Raw genomic sequence first — 17,644 nt, 5'->3', positions numbered from 1 at the left:
GAATCGCTGATGGCTGTGACATCTTTGTGTGTTGACACGGCAGGAAACTCCATTTCGGGATACAGATATAAACTTGTTTTGAAGAAGGGCAAGGTGTAGCTTCCAGAGGCACCTGGGCTGACGCCCCTCCAGCCCGAGACGGAGGGGGGCAGGCGAGGCGGGCGGAGGGTTAGACGAAGTGGCAGGAGGACCTGGTGTTTTTCCTGTTGCAAGTAAAAAGGAAACAAAGTGGGAAGTGGAGTGTGCGGGCTGTCAGCAGGCGGGGCGCCCCCACCGCGCCCCGCCTCCCTCCCTCGAGGCTCACTCGCGCCCAGCGCCGGAGCTCCCAGCGGCTGCCAGCTGCGCCCGGACGGGTAAGCGCTCACCTCCGGCTGCATCTGGGAGATGGGGGAGAGGACCGGGGCCAGGGACTTCGGGGGACTTAGGGGGACCTCGAGGAGACGGGGGACCGTCTTGCGGACGTCTCCCGGCGCGAACAGCCGGTGCACCCGGGTCCTGTGCACCCGCCCGCGTCTAGCGAGCCGGGCTAGGGGGCGCCCCCCGGAACTTGGGCCAAGGCTGTGCGCGGGGTCGGGGCGGCCCCCGGAGCGTCCGCCGAGAGAGGGGTGCACACAGCCCCCGTGCGCGGGGACTTCATGCCCCGCGGAGTGGGGCCCGGGAGCTCCCGGGCCGGAGGCGGGGTACGAGGTGCGCTCCCTCGGCGGGGCAGCCTCTTCTGCACCAGCCGAGCCCAGGGGAGAAGGACAGCGCTTAGCCGAGTGCGCCCTGCCCCGGGGGCTGGCGAGCGGGACCCGGGGCGCCCGGGCTATGCCGCGGGGTGCAGGCTACGTTACCTACGGCGGTGCTGCATCCCCCCTCCCCGCCCCGAGCTCCCGTCGAGCCGTGGGGAGAGGGGTGCACACATCTCCCCCGATCCCTAGCCCGGCGCGCCCTCCCCAACCCGGGAGAGCGGGACCCGGGGCTGGAGAGAGGCCGGGGAAGGCGTTGCCGGGCGCGTAGATGTGCGGCGGGTCTCTCTCCCGCCCTCCCCGGCTGGGCTCCGGCCGCCGGCGCCGCTCACCGCGTGTTTACTGCAGCGGCGCGGCGAGACCAGCCCCCGGATCTGCGGCTGGGTCCGGGTTACGGCGGCAAAACCGCCTTCAGCTTTGCATTTCCGGACTCTTTTTTTTTTTTCCTTTCTTTCTTCTTTTTAATAGTCGTACCCGTAATTCAGCCTGAATGAGGCTGCTGCTGCTGCTTTTTTTTTTAAATCGCGTTTCCTGTTTTTATTTAGGGTCCGTCCTGTGCACCCCTTCTCTGAGATAGAGGAGAGAGGAACCGGGGGAACTTTTTTGGGGACGGGGACGTGGGGGCGGGGGCACTGCTTTGCCGTCTGCGCCCTGAGCCCTGCTCGGGTGGGGAGATGGAGAGCCAGGAGAGGACTGATAGGAGGCGCTTCGGGAGGGGAAGCGAGTGGGGATGGGATTTCTGGGGTCGGAGTGGGGGGCGCCGTGGGGCAGCCCGTGCCGGCGGCCCGTGTACCAAGTTCAAGCGCAGCACCCTTGGGATCTGCCCAGTTTGCATATGGAGCGCTCCGTAGCCGTCGGATGATTGGGCAGCTTTCATTCCGTTCAGGTGTCCCAGGAAGGACGGTGCAGTGGGTCTCGAACCCCACCGGATCATCGAGTGGGGCTTCTTTCCCCCGGGGCTCCTGCAGAAGCCCCAACAGACGCCACCCCCAGAAATGTCCTGCACGCACGGTCACGCGTGTGTGAGGTGTGTGCCTTGGGGCAGGGAGCGGCTTCCGTTCCCAGGCATCTCCCCGGGAAAGGTCCACTGCTCCAGAGACTTTGAAACCGAGGACTAACCCCACTGCTCACTTGCAGAGGGTCTGCACACCCACCGCTGGCATGCCTGAGTGCCTCAGTATTCTCAAGTGAATGATGCCATAGTATGTTCAGTTAACCATAGGCGCTGAATGAGGGCTCTGTTTGCACTGGAGGAAACCAAACTTGCTGACCCACACGTTTACAATTAGCTGATCCAGAATCCTGGTTCCTTTAGACGCCAAAGCATTTAGTCATCTGATAGTGTTGCTGTTTGCAGATGAAGAAGAATGTATGTCGCCTAACAGTTTGCTTGGTGGTCGGACCTGGGATGCGGGGTGTCCTTTCAGAGCCATAGAGTCTAAAGTACCCACCTGGATGCTCTCCTGTAAAACCCTACTACCCTTACCCACCAGGTCTGAGGGTCATGATAAGTGGGGGTGAAGATTCTTCTGATTTAGGAGGCTGCCAGCAAACACAAGGAGAGCAGAATAGAGCTTTCTCTTCGGGTCTCCCTAGAGCAGAAATTGCCAACCCCTTCGTATTCTCATGCCCTGCTGTGGCTTAATGTCTTGATGGTGGGATTCTGTCCATCCTGGCTCAGGAGAGCGCTGACTAGCACATGCTGAGGTTCATTCTCTTCTGGTACTTTCAGCAAAGTAGTGGAAAACACCCAGGGTGTGGGGGTGGGGTGGGAGGATGAGTATACTCTTAAAACCTAGTTGGCAGTTGCCAGCTCTAAAGACAGCCAAGCTTACTTCCCCTCACCTCTCCACCCACCTTTAGAAACAACGCTGCCAAACCAGATGTTTCTGGATTTAGGGCAACTGCCCCAGAGGTCCTTCTGACCATGCTGATGTCTCTTTCTGGTGGGACAAATTGCATTTTTGCTGCTTTGGTCCTTGCCCAGGAAGGACGGGTAAAAGTGCATCTTTGAATGATGCTTGGGGCTCCATTCTTTCTTTTGCTTTATTACGGATCCCCCTGGGGGCCAAGGCTAAAAACAAGGCGGGCTGGCAGGGAGAGTATCAGCCCCTGGGGGTGCTTACAAGGCAAGACAATTCATAAATAGAGACCAGCCTCAGACCTGGTTAGCTTTGCTTTTGTGCCTGTATCAAGCGAGATTGTGGGGTGGGGGGAGAATGGGGGAGTATGAGGGGTCAGTTCCTGCTTCACCTTGTTTTTCTTCAATTGCACAGTTAAAGGGAGAAGTGAATGTGCAACTTATGAAGCAATTCCCCTTTGGCTAGCTTATTTTTCAAAACCATTTTTGTTTAGAGAACACCTCCCTCCCTCCAGCTGCTTCTGTGGGTCTGACAGTGGGGCTTGGGGCCCCACCAAGTGTTTCCTTACCGTGGGACCTCAGAAGAGCTCTTTCCGCCGCTCTCCAGGGGACAAACACTTTTCCCAGCAGAGCAGTTGGAGGGGCAGGACTGGAGGGCAAGGCTCCCAGGAGAGTCAGGGAGGGTCAGTGCCCGCTGCTGCCCCCGGGTCAGAGTCAAGTCGCGTGTGGTAATTAGCCGCCAGCCCGTGGAGGGTGGTGGGAGCCTGACTGATTTGGGAGAAAGGAGAGCATCTTCATTTTGGGGCCACTGCTGGTGTTTCATAAATGACAAAGGTTGCAAAACTCCTCCTCTCTCCCTGCAGTTAATGCTAAAACTGAATTTTCTTCAACTTGGTTGGTGGAAATCCCCTGCAATCATATCAGAAATGCTGCCAGTTTCAAGGTGGGGGGAAAAAACAATTAAAAAAACTGGGGAGCCTCTCTCTTCACTCTTTTCCTTGCAGAAAAATATTGACTTGCTTTGGGTCATTCCAAAATCTGGCTCCCTCTCCCTTTCCTGGAGGCCAGCACAGCCGCTGGGGCCTGAGGTCGGTGCTGCATGGTGTGGCTTGTAGAACTCTCCACTCCTCCCCTTCAGAGGTGGTGACGTGACCCCCCTCAGAGAAGGGCTCTCAGGGCTTCTCCTGGAAATGGGTGCTTTCCAAGGCCGCTTACTTTCTGAGCCGAGAGGGAGAGTCCTCAGAGTGATGGGTGTGTCTGTTCCTAAAGTGGTATTGCAGTTCGCTTGTGTTTCACTTACTTTGGGGGAAATTACTTTTTCCACTTAGAGGAAATGCCAGGAACAAGATAGTGGGTGGGGATGGGGGGATGGGCAATGGGAGAGCTGCAGAAAGGGAGTGAGCTGCCTGAGTTGGATTTTACTGTCTTGGAGGGATGCCGTATTCGTTTCCTGTGGCTGTCAATAACAAATTCTTACAGTTTTTGTGGCCTAAAACAATACAAATGTATTCCCTCACAGTTCTGGAGCCCAGAAATTCAAAATCAAGGTGTCTGTATGGCCTCCCTCTCTCCAGGGACCTAGGGAAGCCTCCCTCCTGCCTCTTCCAGCTTCTGAGGGCTCCAGCTGTTTTTGGCTTGTGGCAGCATCATCTGATCTCTGCCCCTATGTTCACACGGCTCCTCCTCTCTGTCTGTCTTCTCCTCTTATGTCTCTTAGAGGGACAGCTGTCATTGGATTTGGGGTCCACCTGGACAGTGCAGGATGAATTCATCTCAGGGTACTTAATTACATCAGCAAAGACCCTTTCTGCACAAAATTAATTTTCCAAATAATTCATAGGTTCTGGGGATGAAGGCAGACATATCTTTAGGGGACCACCGTTCAGCCTACTACAGAAGGATGGGAGTGTGTTTCTTTGGTATTTTCTGGGGAAGGTTTGAGCACAGTAATCTTTGCAGGAAATGGAACGCTCCCTACGTCTGGGCCCTCTGCTTTCCTGTGGGTGACATCAGGCAAGGATTTCAGAGTCACCAGAGGTCCCGTTGTCCCCAGCCTTCCTTCCTCCCTCCTGCTGCCCTCTCCCCAGCTTTGTGAACTGGCAGCCACCTTAGAAGTTAGCTCTGCTGTTAGTAGCACCCTCCACAATCAGGGTCCCAAAGGCAGAAAAGAAAATTCCTGGAATTCAAAGGAATTGCCAAGAGACCAAGCTCTTCACCTGCAGGGAATTGTTTCAGCCCCCTTAGTCTTCTCTGGTCCTACCCAAACTAGGACAGCGCTTTCTCAGCTCAGGGCTCCCCACCTCTGTCTGGGGACACATAGCCCCTCCCATTTTGGAGTTTCCTCTCTTGAGAAGTCGGAGGGCTGACTCAGTTTTGTTGCTGTGTCCTCATGTCCTCCTCCTGAGCAGCCACCATTGTGAGATGGGGCTGGTGGGATGGGGCTGATGGTGTGGGGAGGGATTTGGGGAGCCCCACTCCTATTACTGAAGCTTGTGAGGGTGGAGGCTCTCTGGAGGGGCAGGGCTCCTATTTCACCTCCCCATCTAGAATTGCAGGGGGGCATTGCCTTTTTGTGTGTTGGTTGTGAAATCTTAGAGACATGTTGTCTTCTCAGTAGGGAAGCAGGTTCATAGCTGTGATACTGAAACTTTAAGTCCTTTATATATAGGCGGGGTGGGGTGCAGAGGTGATGATGGAGGAATTGCCACATGGAAGAAAAAGTACTGTCATTGGAGTCAACCAGACTCGATTTTAATCCCAACCATTAAAAAAAAATTTTTTTTTTTTTAATGTGGACCATTTTTAAAGCCCTTCTTGAATCTGTTACAGTGTTGCTTCTGTTTTATGTTTTGGTTTTGGAACCTAGAAGCTTGTGGAATCTTAAGTCTGCTACCAAGGATCGAACCCACACCCCCTGCATTGGAAGGCAAAGTCCCAACCCCTGGACCACCAGGGAAGTCCCTCCCAACCACTAGGCAAATCACAGAACCCTCGCAAGCCTCAGAGTGTCCAGTTTTAACACTGGAATAGCAATTTTATCCGCAGAAGGCAATGGCACCCCACTCCAGTACTCTTGCCTGGAAAATCCCATGAATGGAGGAGCCTGGTAGGCTGCAGTCCATGGGGTCGCTAAGAGTCAAACACGACTGAGTGACTTCACTTTCACTTTTCACTTTCATGCACTGGAGAAGGAAATGGCAACCCACTCCAGTGTTCTTGCCTGGAGAATCCCAGGGATGGGGGAGCCTGGTGGGCTGCCGTCTCTGGGGTCGCACAGAGTCAGACACAACTGATACGACTTAGCAGCAGCAGCAGCAGCAATTTTATTGCCAGTCTTGAACATTTCATATAGTCATGTGCAAAGTGCCTGGCACACTTTTATGTCTGTAAAAGAGCTGATGTGTACAGGGTGTGTAGAACGTCTTGTGGGATTTCAGTTCCATGACCAAGGACGGAACCTGGGCCCTCAGAAGTGAAAGTGTGGAGTCCTAACCACTGGGTCGCCAGGGAATTCCCACTTTTCCGTTTTTTAATGTGCATTTTTAATTGTGACCAGTATGCTCTGCGCTTATTCTCTCAGTTGTGCTCGATTGTTTGCAACCCCATGGACTGTAGCCTGCCAGGCTCCTCTATCCATGTGGATTCTCCAGCAAGGATACTGGAGTGGGTTGCCTTGCCCTCCTCCAGGGGATCTTCCCAACCCAGGGATCGAACCCTACATTAGGCATATCTTTTTCTACCTTAATTTTTATGTTTCAATTGTGGTAAAATATACATAAAATTTACCATTTAGATCATTTTTTCAAGTTTATTTCATTCTGTAGCACTTAGTACATTCACATTGTCATGAACTTTCACTACTGTCCATCTCCAGAATTTTTTTGTCTTGCAAAATTGAAACTCTTTACCCATTAAACCCTAATGCTCTATATGCCTCTCCCCACCTCAGCCCCTGGCAACCACCATTCAACTTTCTGTCTCAGAATTTGACTACTCTCGGTAACTGATATAAATGGAATCGCACACTATTTGTCCTTTTGTGACTGGCTCATTTCACCCAACATCATGACTTCTGGATTCATCTGTGTAGCAGCATGTGTCAGAACCTCCCCTCCCTTTTTAAGGACTGAATAATATTCTACTGTACGAATGGACCGCATTTTGCTTATCCAGTCACCTGTCAATGAAATTAGGTTGCTTCCACTTTGGGGCTATTGTGAATAATGCTGCTATGAATGTGGATGTCCATAGATATCTGTTTGGGTCCTTACTTTGAATTCTTTTGCCTATATACCCAGAAATGTAATGGCTGGATCATATGATAATTCTATACTTAATTGTGTGAGGGGCAAATCATGTCCTTTTGTAATTTGCTTTTTTCACTTAAGGGGGCACGTTAGCATTCCACATCGCTTCATCACCTGGTTATTCCTTTACTGACAGGATAAGTGTCCTAATGCAGGGACACCATTACTTTCTCAGGCATCCTCCACTGTGGTACATTTATCTTGCTTCCAGGCACACACACACACACACCACTTTTAAAGTGCTGTAACAGTTGTTTTCAGGCATCTGAATTTTCCCATATTCAAGAATTATCATCAAAGGTATTGACCATTTTTATGGCCCCTGGAGCTAAATATTTTCCCAGGAAATAGTGAATGAGTTTATCCCAGTGATATAGAACAGTTTCATGACAGTATTTAATAATATTGGTAAAACATGTTTTACTAATAGCCTTAAAAGGTAGTCATCTTAAATTTTTTTTGTTTTGTCTATTTATTTTGCTAATGAGGCTAAATAGCTTTCGTTTTGGTTGTTAGCTGTAGACATAGCATGAGGTTTGCTGCAGTATAACATAATAATTAAACCCTTGACCTCTAGAGTTGGATGGAACTCTGGAATTTAAACTGTAGTTTCCCTACATCCTGCTGTGTGACCTTGAGGTTTCTTACCTTCTCTGATCCTTGGTTTCCTCTTGTTACGTGAAGCTAATGGGACCTGTTCTTAGTGTTGTCTTAAGGATTAAATGAGATAAACCAGAAAATGAACATTGCCTATCATATAGTTGATACTCAACCCGCCAGGCTCCTCTGTCCAAGGAATTCTCCAGGCAAGAATATTAGAGTGGGTTGCCATTCCCTTCTCCAGGGGACCTTCCCCACCCAGGGATCAAGCCTGGTCTTCTGTGGGTCTTCTGCTGGACTTCTGGTCTATTGCAGGCAGATTGTTTATTCTCTGAGCCACCAGGGAAGCCCAAGCCTACAGCACCTGATATTCCCAGGCAGTCTCCCATCCCAAGTACTAATCAGGCCCAATCCTGCTTAGCTTCTGGGATCAGACAAGATCAGGTGCATTTAGGGTGGTATGGCCATAGGAATGGGCTTCTCGGGTGGTACAAATGGTAAAGAGCCCACCTGCCAATGCAGGAGAGGTAAGAGATGTGGGTTTGATCCTTGGGTTGGGAAAATCCCCTGGAGAAGGGCAAGGCAACCCACTCCACTATTATTGTTATTATCATTATTTTATTTAACAAGTCTCCATTTACCCTCAAGATTAATCTTGATACTACAAGGAGAGATGGTTTACACTTAAGCCAAAGGGATTTGAGTTAAGCATGGGGATCCATTTTTCTGCTATAAAGGTAGATGATCAGCCCTTCTGTCAAAATAGACCTAGTCCCCAGCTGTCTGCCTGGATCTGGGTGTGAGCCTCCCTGGGGCAAATGCATGAACCAATGCTTGCTAAGAGGTATGGCGGGACTGAGGGGCTGCAGGACCCTGTGCTCTGGGGTCCCATCACCCCTGTAGCATGGAAATGAAAATAAAGACTTATGAATGGTGGAGTCCAGAATTCATCTTGGTGATTGTTTCTGTCCACATTCAGTCGCTCCTTCGTGCGGTTTGGTCCCGCAGGCGCAGGACCCTGGGGTGGTACCAGCGTGGGTTGCTGACCATGAAGCGGACTTTTGCAGCCCCTTAGAGTAAAAAGTAAAGCTTCCCTAGTGGCTCAGTGGTAAAGAATCCTGCCAATGTAGGAGACGCAAGAGACATGAGTTCGATCCCTGGGTAGGGAAGATCCCCTGGAGTAGGAAATGGCAGCCCATTTCAGCATTTTGGCCTGGAAAATTCCATGGACAGAGGAACCTAGAGGGCTATAGCCCATGTGGTCACAAAGAGTCGGACACGACTGAGCATAGCTCAGAGTAAAATGGCTTCTAAGCTCCTCTCAAGCGGGTGTCAAGTAGCCTCAGGTGAGGGTAGTCCATCCAATACACAGATTATTTAAGCATGCATTTTCCTCTTTGCTGCTGACCTGTGTCTGAGGAGGAAATCAATAAAACCAGAGTCTTGATCTCAAATAGCTTCATGAGAAATTTCTTCTAGTGGAAAAACCACCAAAAACCCCCCCAACTTTCCCTCTCACCTGTTCCTCTTAAAAAACTCCATTGAAAAACCTTTCTCATGTTCAGAGCCAATGAAAAGATGAGCAAAACCACACTCTTGTTTCTGATGGTTCGTGGGTCCAAAAACCAGCTCATTGGGTTATGAATCTTTTTTCCCTATTGTGTGGTGTGACAAATATTTGAATAAATATTCACCTACTGTCATTGGGAAGCCAGTGATGAAGCGTGCTCTATTTTTAAATTAAGTGCAGCCCTGTGTCTTATATGAGGGAGCTTCATAAAATGTGTGAGGCTTCGTATTTCCAGTGGGAGGCACAGTGTTTGAGAATGAGTAGAGAGAAAGTCTAATGTTCATGTCAAAAGCAAGAACTTAGGAACTAGATGGAAGTTGAGATCTTGGCTTTGATCCTAAATGCTTAGTGACCTTGACCTCTCTGAGCCTCCGGATTTTCATCTGAAAATTGACATAACCGTACCTCTTTTATTGGATTGTCGTGAGGATTAGAAGTAAGGAAAAATTTGTATTAGTTTGGAATGGGCACTTCAAAAGTTGCTGTGTTTGCCACTGGATGAATGAATCTTTGCAGCCCACACAGTAGTACTGAATGGATTTTAAGTGACAGGTATCTTTGTCATAAGTTGTTGAGGTTTACTTCTGTGCTAAAGTTTATTCAACCACTATCCTTTTTTCTTTTTTTTTACTTTCTGGCTATGCTGTTTGGCATGTGGGATCTTAGTTCCCTAACCAGGGTTCAACTCTCGCTCCCTGCATTGAAAAAAAAGTGTGGAATCTTAACAACTGGACCACCAGGAAAGTCCCCCACCACTATCTTATTTGATTCTCCCACAAATAATCCTTTTGGAAGGCACGGGGTGTGTCAGTAAATACCCCCATTTTATAGATAAAGGTTGGAATCACTTTGCCCTTTGTTATCAGTCTGTTCCTCTTAGATGTGCCAAAGCCAGGAGGTTCATTTTTTTTTTTTTTTTCCTCTGCTTTTTCTAACTGTTCAAGGTCTGGAGGAGCTCGGAGGACAGAGGGTGGGGTGGGTGGAGGTGAGGCTTCTAGTGAGGTCTGCCATCAAGTGATCTTGGCCCCATCACCTGCAAGCTGCAGCAGCAAGACGGGTGTGTCCAAGTGGGCAGGCTGCTCTGAAGGCAACCACCCCAGGATGGTTTTCTGCTGCAGGTTTGTGGGAAAGTGGTTGGGAGATGGCTAGGCAGCTGGCTGTGACCTTGACCCTCATGGACCTTGCTTCTCCAACTTTCCCACCCACTCCTCCCACCAGAGAGATGGGATTGTGACCCTAGCCTGCTGCAGCCCACCCCAACCATGACCTTGCTTTGAAGCTTCAGGTTTTATTTTTAACCCTAACAGTAATTTTGCATTCTATTCCTCGATAATCCATGTTTATTTTGCTATTCTCCCTTACTTTTGAGTCAGATGGATGCTCTGGGAAGATGTTTATGTTCTTGCTGTGGCTTCCGTTATTCCCACCCCAATGTCTCCAACTACAGTTTGAAAAACAGATTTAGGCAAAACAGAGATTAGATTAGATGCAACTGTGATGGGATACCTAGCTTCTTAGGCGCACTTTTTTTTTTTTTTTAATATTTATTACTTTATTTAGCTGCACTGGATCTTAGTTGCAACATGCAGGATATAGTTCCCTGACCAGGGATCAAACCCAGGCCCCCTGCATTGGGAGTACAGAGTCTTAGCCGCTAGACCACCAGGGAAGTCCCATAGGAGCCCTTTTATCCTATGTGATTCATTGACTGATTAACTGGAACTTCGGTTTAGGTAGATAATTATGAAAATACTGCATCTCAAATCTAAGCATCTTAATTTAAAACATATCCCCACGTACTGATGTGGGACTTCCCTGGCAGTTCAGTGGTTAAGAACCCAAGCTCCTGATGCCAGAGGATCTGGTCACAGAACTAAGGTCCCACTTGTCATGTAGCATGCCCTCCTCCCACCCCGCAAAAAAGTACATAGATGTACTGATGTAAAGCCAAGAGCTTTTGTTTGGTTGGTTCGTCCTTCTTAAACAAGGCACAGAATCCTTGTCAATTCTTATTCTTCTCCCCCACCTTTTACAGTTTCTTTGCTCAGTCTCCTTCAACAAAAACTTTTAGTGACTTGTCTTTACTGTTTTCTAAAGCATTCAATTCCGTTTTCATGGAAACAGCTCTTTCTGGTCACACCCGTATTTCATCCACTTATCCTCTGACCACACTGTGTAATTACAAAGGTGAACAGCTGGCATGGGTGTGCTTGGGCACAAGAACAGCTAAGCCTTTCAGAGAACAAAACGGGCAGCCTGATGCCCTGAGTGGTCAGCATGTTGAGACCATCAGTCAAGGTGTCTTGAAGAGGGAATGGTGGGCACAATTCCCCCAATTCTGCTACAGAGAGGTATCGAATCACAGAGCCTGGGTGAGAGGCGGAGTTTGACCTAGAACTCCCATTTCAGACACCAGCCCCTCACCCCGAGATGAGCACAACAAGCTCCAGAAAAGGGTTCTTTCACACTAGTTTCTTTTCTGCAGATCCCATTAGCAGTATTTATACCAATGAGCCTTGCTATTGGCCAGCTCTGAATTGCCACCTCAGTCTAGCTTGCCACGTCTTTAATAACAATAAGAACAAACACTTTTGTAGCACCTACTCTGTGCTAGGTAGTATTCTGGGCACTTTGAAAATACTCATTTATTCTTATTTATTTATTTGGCTGTGCCAGGTCTTTAGTTGTGCATGTAGGATCTTGTTCCACGAACAGGGATTGAACCCCTCTGCACTGAGAATACAGAGTCTTAGTCACTGGACCACCAGTTGTTGTTGTTCAGCTGCTAAGTCGTGTCCTACTCTTTATGAACCCATGGACTATAGCCCACCGGGCTCCTCTGTCCTTCACTATCTCCTGGAGTTTGTGCAAACTCATGTTCACTGAATCTCTGATGCTATCTAACCATCTCATCCTCTGCCACCCCCTTCTCCTTTTGCCTTCCATCTTTGCCAGTATTAAGGTCTTTTCCAATGAGTCAGCTCTTCTCATCAGGTGGCCAAAGCACTGGAGCTTCAGCTTCAACACCACCAGGGAAGTCCCCCAAATACTAATTTCTTCTTTGAAGCACTATCATGATCTGTGTTTTACAGAAGGGGGAACTGAGGCACAAAGAGGTTTAGTAACTTATCTAGGTATTACTCAGAAAGGAAGTGGCAGAGCCTGTTCCTCACCCCTGCCCTGTGCTGTCTCCAGATGCACCCCCTTGTTGCCCAGGAGGGGAATCTGGATCCCAGGTGGGAGGAGGGCTCAGGCCTCTGGGAGCCCATCAGCTGTGCACGGGGTCTTCCCCGCCCTGTTCTCACCGGTTCCCTCGTCTCCAGGCTAACTTGGGGTCCAGACAGCCTTTCTGTTCTTGCAGTCCTTTATCTTGGTGGAGCTGGCCTCCTGGGTTCTGCTCCTCTACAGAGAGAGGTGCCAGGAGGATGCGGCTTCTGGTACCCAGCCCACCCCAGTCTGCCCAGGGAGTGCCCATTCTCCCCCTCTGTCCAGCAGAAGCAGAGCCCGACCTCTGCAATCTCAACTGCCTCCTTGCCCAACTCTTGAGCCTTCCATGGGAAGTCCACCCAAGAGTCCTCAACTTAATGGGTGACACAGTCAGGGCAACAGGACTCAAATGTCTTCTTGACCCGTGGCCCAAATCTGGTTCCTCTGCACTGACCCAGGAAAGGGAGTATGGTTCAGTGGTGAGAGCAGGGTTCTGGAGTCAACCCGGTTCACATCTGCCTCTCCCATCACTAGCTGTGCAGCGTCACCTCCTCGAAACTCACCCTCCTCCTTTGTGAAACAGAAGGCCTGCCGTAAGGGCTTCTTATGATGATTAAATGCAAAAATGGATGTAAGACAGCTAAAACGTGCTGGCTTATGACAGGTGCTTAGTGATGGGGGCTCCTTGCTGTAGGCCCAGAGATGGGCTTGACAACTGATGAAGAGGTTGTTGTTGTTGTTGTTTTAATCTTTATTTATTTGGCTGTTCCAGGTCTTAGTTGAGGCACGCGTTGTCTTTAGTTGCAATGTGTGAACTCTTAGTTGCGGCACGTGGAATCTAGTTCCCTGACCAGGGATTAAACCCGGGCCCCCTGCATTGACAGCATGGCGGCTTAGCCACTGGACCACCAGGGAAGACCTGAAGCTATTGTTTTGAACTTATCTGGGAGGTTCCTGAGGTAGAAACAGCCTGGAGACCTGGAAGTGGAAGGAGACATAGAGGGCATCTGCCAAGGAGAGATGGAATGAGATGGGTGATGGAATGAGATGTTCAGAGTTCTCTGTGTTTCCTGAGGCTTACAGGTTGTCCTCGGATCTGGAGTTTCCTGACGACAGGAGAAAAGGACGTGCAAACCCATGGCTGAGTGGGGAAGGAGGAGGTTGGAGGCTGAACCTAGCAAGGGGGTACCTAGGAGAATGAAGTAAACTGCCAAATGGCTGAGACCCTTAGGAGGGGAAGCCATCTCCACTGCCACCCTGAATGTGTGTGTGTGTGTGTGTGTGATTTGTTTGGGATCAGGACAGAAGAGATGAAGTCGAGTTTGCAGAGTTTTTTTTTTTAATTAATTTATTTTTGTCTGTACTGGGTCTTCGTTGCTGCGTGGGCTTTTCTCCAGTTGCAGCAAGCAGGGGCTACTCTCTAGTTGCGCTGTGCAGGCTTCTCATTGCGGTGGTTTCACTTGTTGCAGGGCACAGACTCTGGGTGCTCGGGCTTTAGTAGTTGTGGCTATGAGCTCAGTAGTTGCAGTTCCTGGGCACCAGAGCACAGGCTCAGTTGTTGTGGCGCGCTTCCTTAGTTGGTCCGAGGCATACAGGATCTTCCTGGAGGGATGGAATCTGTGTCTCCTGCATTGGCAGATGGATTCTTTACCATTGAGCCACCAGGGAAGCCCTGCAGTTTTAAAAGATATTAATTTCTTGGGAGTCTTGAGATTGGGATTGTCTACATCTTCTGGGTTTTACAGGCTGTGATTTTCCTAGATTATGCATGTGCACATCTTTTATATATGTGCTATATGTTTTATAAGTGTGTGTGTGTATACTATATATATTTAATTGCATAGAATCCATACAAGCTAGTTATGAGAAGTTTGTAAAAAAAAAAAAAAAAAAAAACCCACAGATTTGCCAAAGGAAGAAAAATAAAGCCTACCCTACAACTCCACTTCTCAATGGTTTCTAACCTTTTTCAGATTTTTAAATCCTTTTTTTTTTTTTTTTGCATGCGGGATCTTAGGTTCCCCAACTAGGGATTGAACCTGTGCCCCCTGCAGTGGAAGTCTGGATTCTTTCCCCTGGGCCACTAGGGAAGTCCCAGATTTTAAATCTTTTTGCAAATCTGTTGAAAAATCACAGAACTTTTCCCCAGAAAAAAGCTCCTAGGAGACCATTTGTGTATATACTTTCGTCAGGCTCCCAGAGGTCCCCAGGTTCATCCTAGATTCTGGGAGGGTGTAGCGAAGAGCTGTTTGGGTCCAATCACCGGCTTCTGACTCTGAAACTAGCCTCAGAAGCCAGAGAGAGACGAAAGATTCCGACCTCCCTGTGGCCTCCGTGAGACACACTTGCCCCACCACGTGTTCAAAGTCCACTTTGAAGCTGTTTCTATTTCCAGTAAATCGACCACCTCTTAGATACGATGTACCAGTGTACTCTGTACTGTTTAAGTCTTTTTCTTTGCTCTAAATTCACTGCTCCTTTTGCCTTTCATCCAGGACTGGCTTTCCTGCAACACTGGGTGACTCTGCTGTAGGATCACCTCATTTGTGGAGGCCTCTGTGTCCTTTAAGAAGTTGCAGCCTGTGGCTTTGTGGCCCCCTCTTCTGCATGAAGGGCAGGTGGAGAGGCCTTCCTGGTAGAGCTGGGTGTCAACCATGCGTGGGTGGGATGGTCTGTAGGGAACAGGAAATCAGGGCCATGTCCAGGCCCCAGATATTGGGCTCCAGGCAGCCTGAGACCCTGTAGGATGAGCACACCAACACTCTTTCACTGACTGGCATCAGTTAGCCTTCCTGAGACCTTCCCATGTTCTCTGCTCCATGTATGAAGGGGGCCCCTCCACTTTCCCCAAGGCTTTCCCCAGTCCCATGGGGGGCCAGCCTCCCTTGTGCCACTTCTGACTTGGGACAGTGACCTCTCCTGGCTTCCTCTCCCCCTTCTAGAACATAACAAGCTTTATTGAGATATAATTCACATGCCATAAAATTCTCTTAATGTACACAATTCAGTATTTTTTAATATAGTCACAGAATTGTCAACCGTCACTTTAACCTGTCATAGAACATTTTCATCACTCAAAAAGAAATCTTGTAGCTGTTGTTCAGTTGCTAACTCTTTGAAACCCCATGGACTGCAGCACGCCAGGCTTCCCTGTCCTTCACTATCTCCCAGAGTCCACCCAAACCCATGTCCATTGAATTGGTGATGCCATCTAACCATCCCCTTCTCTGTCACCCCCTTCTCCTGCCCTTGATCTTTCCCAGCATCAGGGTCTTTTCCAATGAGTCGGCTCCTCTCATCAGGTGGCCAAAGTATTGGAGCTTCGTTTTAATCACTCAAAAACGAAACCTCGTATTCACTAGCAATCACTCTCCATTTCTCCCCAACCCCTCCCATCCCTGGCAGCCACCGCTCTACTTTCTGTTTCCATGGACTTGCCTGTTCTGGACATTTTGTACACATGGAATCACACAGGATGTGGTCTTCTGCGGCTGGCTTCTTTCACTCGGCCTGTTGCCACTTCTTTAGGAATGCCTCTGACTCATTATTACAGTGGAGGAGTAGTTTGTACTGACTGTTCAGTCACAGGTATGGATGGAGCCTCTGCTATACTAAGCCTGGAGCAGATGCTAGGCCACATAGCGAACCCTGCAGCCATGAGTGTATTCGTTACCTACTGCTGTGTAACAAGTTACCCCAAAACTTGGCCACTTAGGGCTTCCCTCGTGGCTCAGTGCTAAAGAATCCACCTGCCAGGGCAGGAGACATGGGTTCGGTCCCTGGTCTGGGAAGATCCCACATGCTGTGGGGCAACTAATCCATTGCTCCACAACTACTGAGCCTGTGCTCTAGAGCCTAGGCGCTGCAACTACTGAGCACACGCATTGCAACTACTGAAGCCTTCGTGCCCTAGAGCCTGTGTTCCACAACAAGAAAAGCCACTTCAGTGAGAAGTCTGTGCACTGCAACTAGAGAGTAGCTCCCACTTGCCACAACTAGAAAAAAGCCCCAGCAGCAATGAAGACCCAGCACAGCCAGAAATTAATAAATAAAATTATTAAAAAAAAAAAAAAGAAAAACATTAGCAGCTTAAACAACAAACACCATCTCACAGTTTCTGTAGGTCAGAATCAGGGAGCAGCTGGGGCTGCAGGTGTGTGTGGCTGGAGATACCTCCCAAGGTTTTGATATCTCAGTTCCTTGCCATGCGGGCTTCTTCACAGGGTAGTTTGAGTGTCCGTATAACTTGGTTGCTGGCTTAACCAAGAGATAAAGATGAGAGAAACATAAAAGATTAAAAAAAAAAAAGGAGAAGATTGCCCAGGATTGAAGCCCCATGTTCTTTTATAACCCAATCTCCAAGGCAACCTGGCATCACTCTGCCATATTCTGTAGACCAACCGTGCTGTAATATGGGTGTTGTTGTTCAGTTGCTCAGCCGTGTCTGACTCTTCGTGACCCCATGGACTGCGGCATGCCAGATCTCCCTGTCCTTCACTATGCCCTGGAATTTGCTCAAACTCATATCCATTGAATCGATGATGCCATCCAACCTTTTCATCCTCTGTCACCCCCTTCTCCTTCTGCCTTCAATCTTTCTCAACATTAGGGTTTTTCCTAATAAGTCCGCTCTTTGCATCATAGCCAAAGTATTGGAGCTTCAGCTTCAGTATCAGTCTTTCAATGAATCAGGGTTGATTTCCTTTAGGATTGACTGGTTTGATCTCCTTGCTGTCCAAGGGACTCTCAAGAATCTTCTCCAGCACCACAGTTCAAAAGCATCAAATATGATTGGGGCTCCACAAAGGTTCGAATACCAGGAGGGGCAAGTATCTGGATATAGTTTCAAATAGATAGTGGTCCTTAGGAAATTCAGGACCCAGTTGGCTCCTTCATGAAGGGCTTACAGTGCTGCCTCTGAATGAGTGTTGGGTCAACCCTGAGTTCTCTGGATGCCGTTCTCTCTTGAGGCCTCTTCCCTTCCTCCCTACTCTGTATTTCTGATTAGGGAGCTTGACATGCAATTACATTGTACTTGTTTCTACCAGAGTTACCCACTTCTGTTAGAATAAGTTTTACATTCTTTCTCCAGGTATTTGTAATTTCTGTTATTTGCTGGTATTTGCATTTCTGTCGATGAGTGAGCCAGTTCTTGAATCTCCTTTCATTCTTGTCATCAAAAAGGGGTGTTCAATAGAACAAGCCAAGGACCCACCCCATTAGTTTTGACCACCTCCCACCAGGGCACTGGATCATACCATCTAACAGTTGCAGAGACCCCTCATTGTCCAGGGGGCCTATAAGATTGTCTGTTTTAAAAAAATTTCACTTACTTACCTGGCTGTGCCAGGTCTAGTTTCAGCATGCAGCA

At 48.9% G+C, this 17,644-nt stretch overlaps 1 protein-coding gene and 1 pseudogene across 1 annotated transcript in view; one reads left to right on the top strand and one right to left on the bottom strand.

Annotated features, from left to right (window-relative positions):
- Window positions 1-318: 318 nt before the first annotated feature.
- Window positions 319-17,644, top strand: part of PIK3CD (phosphatidylinositol-4,5-bisphosphate 3-kinase catalytic subunit delta) — a 61,530-nt gene continuing 44,204 nt past the window's right edge. Inside the window, exon 1 of the mRNA XM_065935801.1 lies at window positions 319-353. The gene's annotated coding sequence lies outside the window, so the exon portion shown is untranslated. The remainder of the gene's footprint in view (window positions 354-17,644) is intronic.
- Window positions 7,849-7,968, bottom strand: LOC136170018 (5S ribosomal RNA; annotated as a pseudogene).

The sequence above is a fragment of the Muntiacus reevesi genome, chromosome 5, assembly GCF_963930625.1.
Source record: "Muntiacus reevesi chromosome 5, mMunRee1.1, whole genome shotgun sequence".
Taxonomy (NCBI): Eukaryota; Metazoa; Chordata; class Mammalia; order Artiodactyla; family Cervidae; genus Muntiacus; species Muntiacus reevesi.
This window is presented reverse-complemented; position numbering and strand designations above follow the sequence as displayed.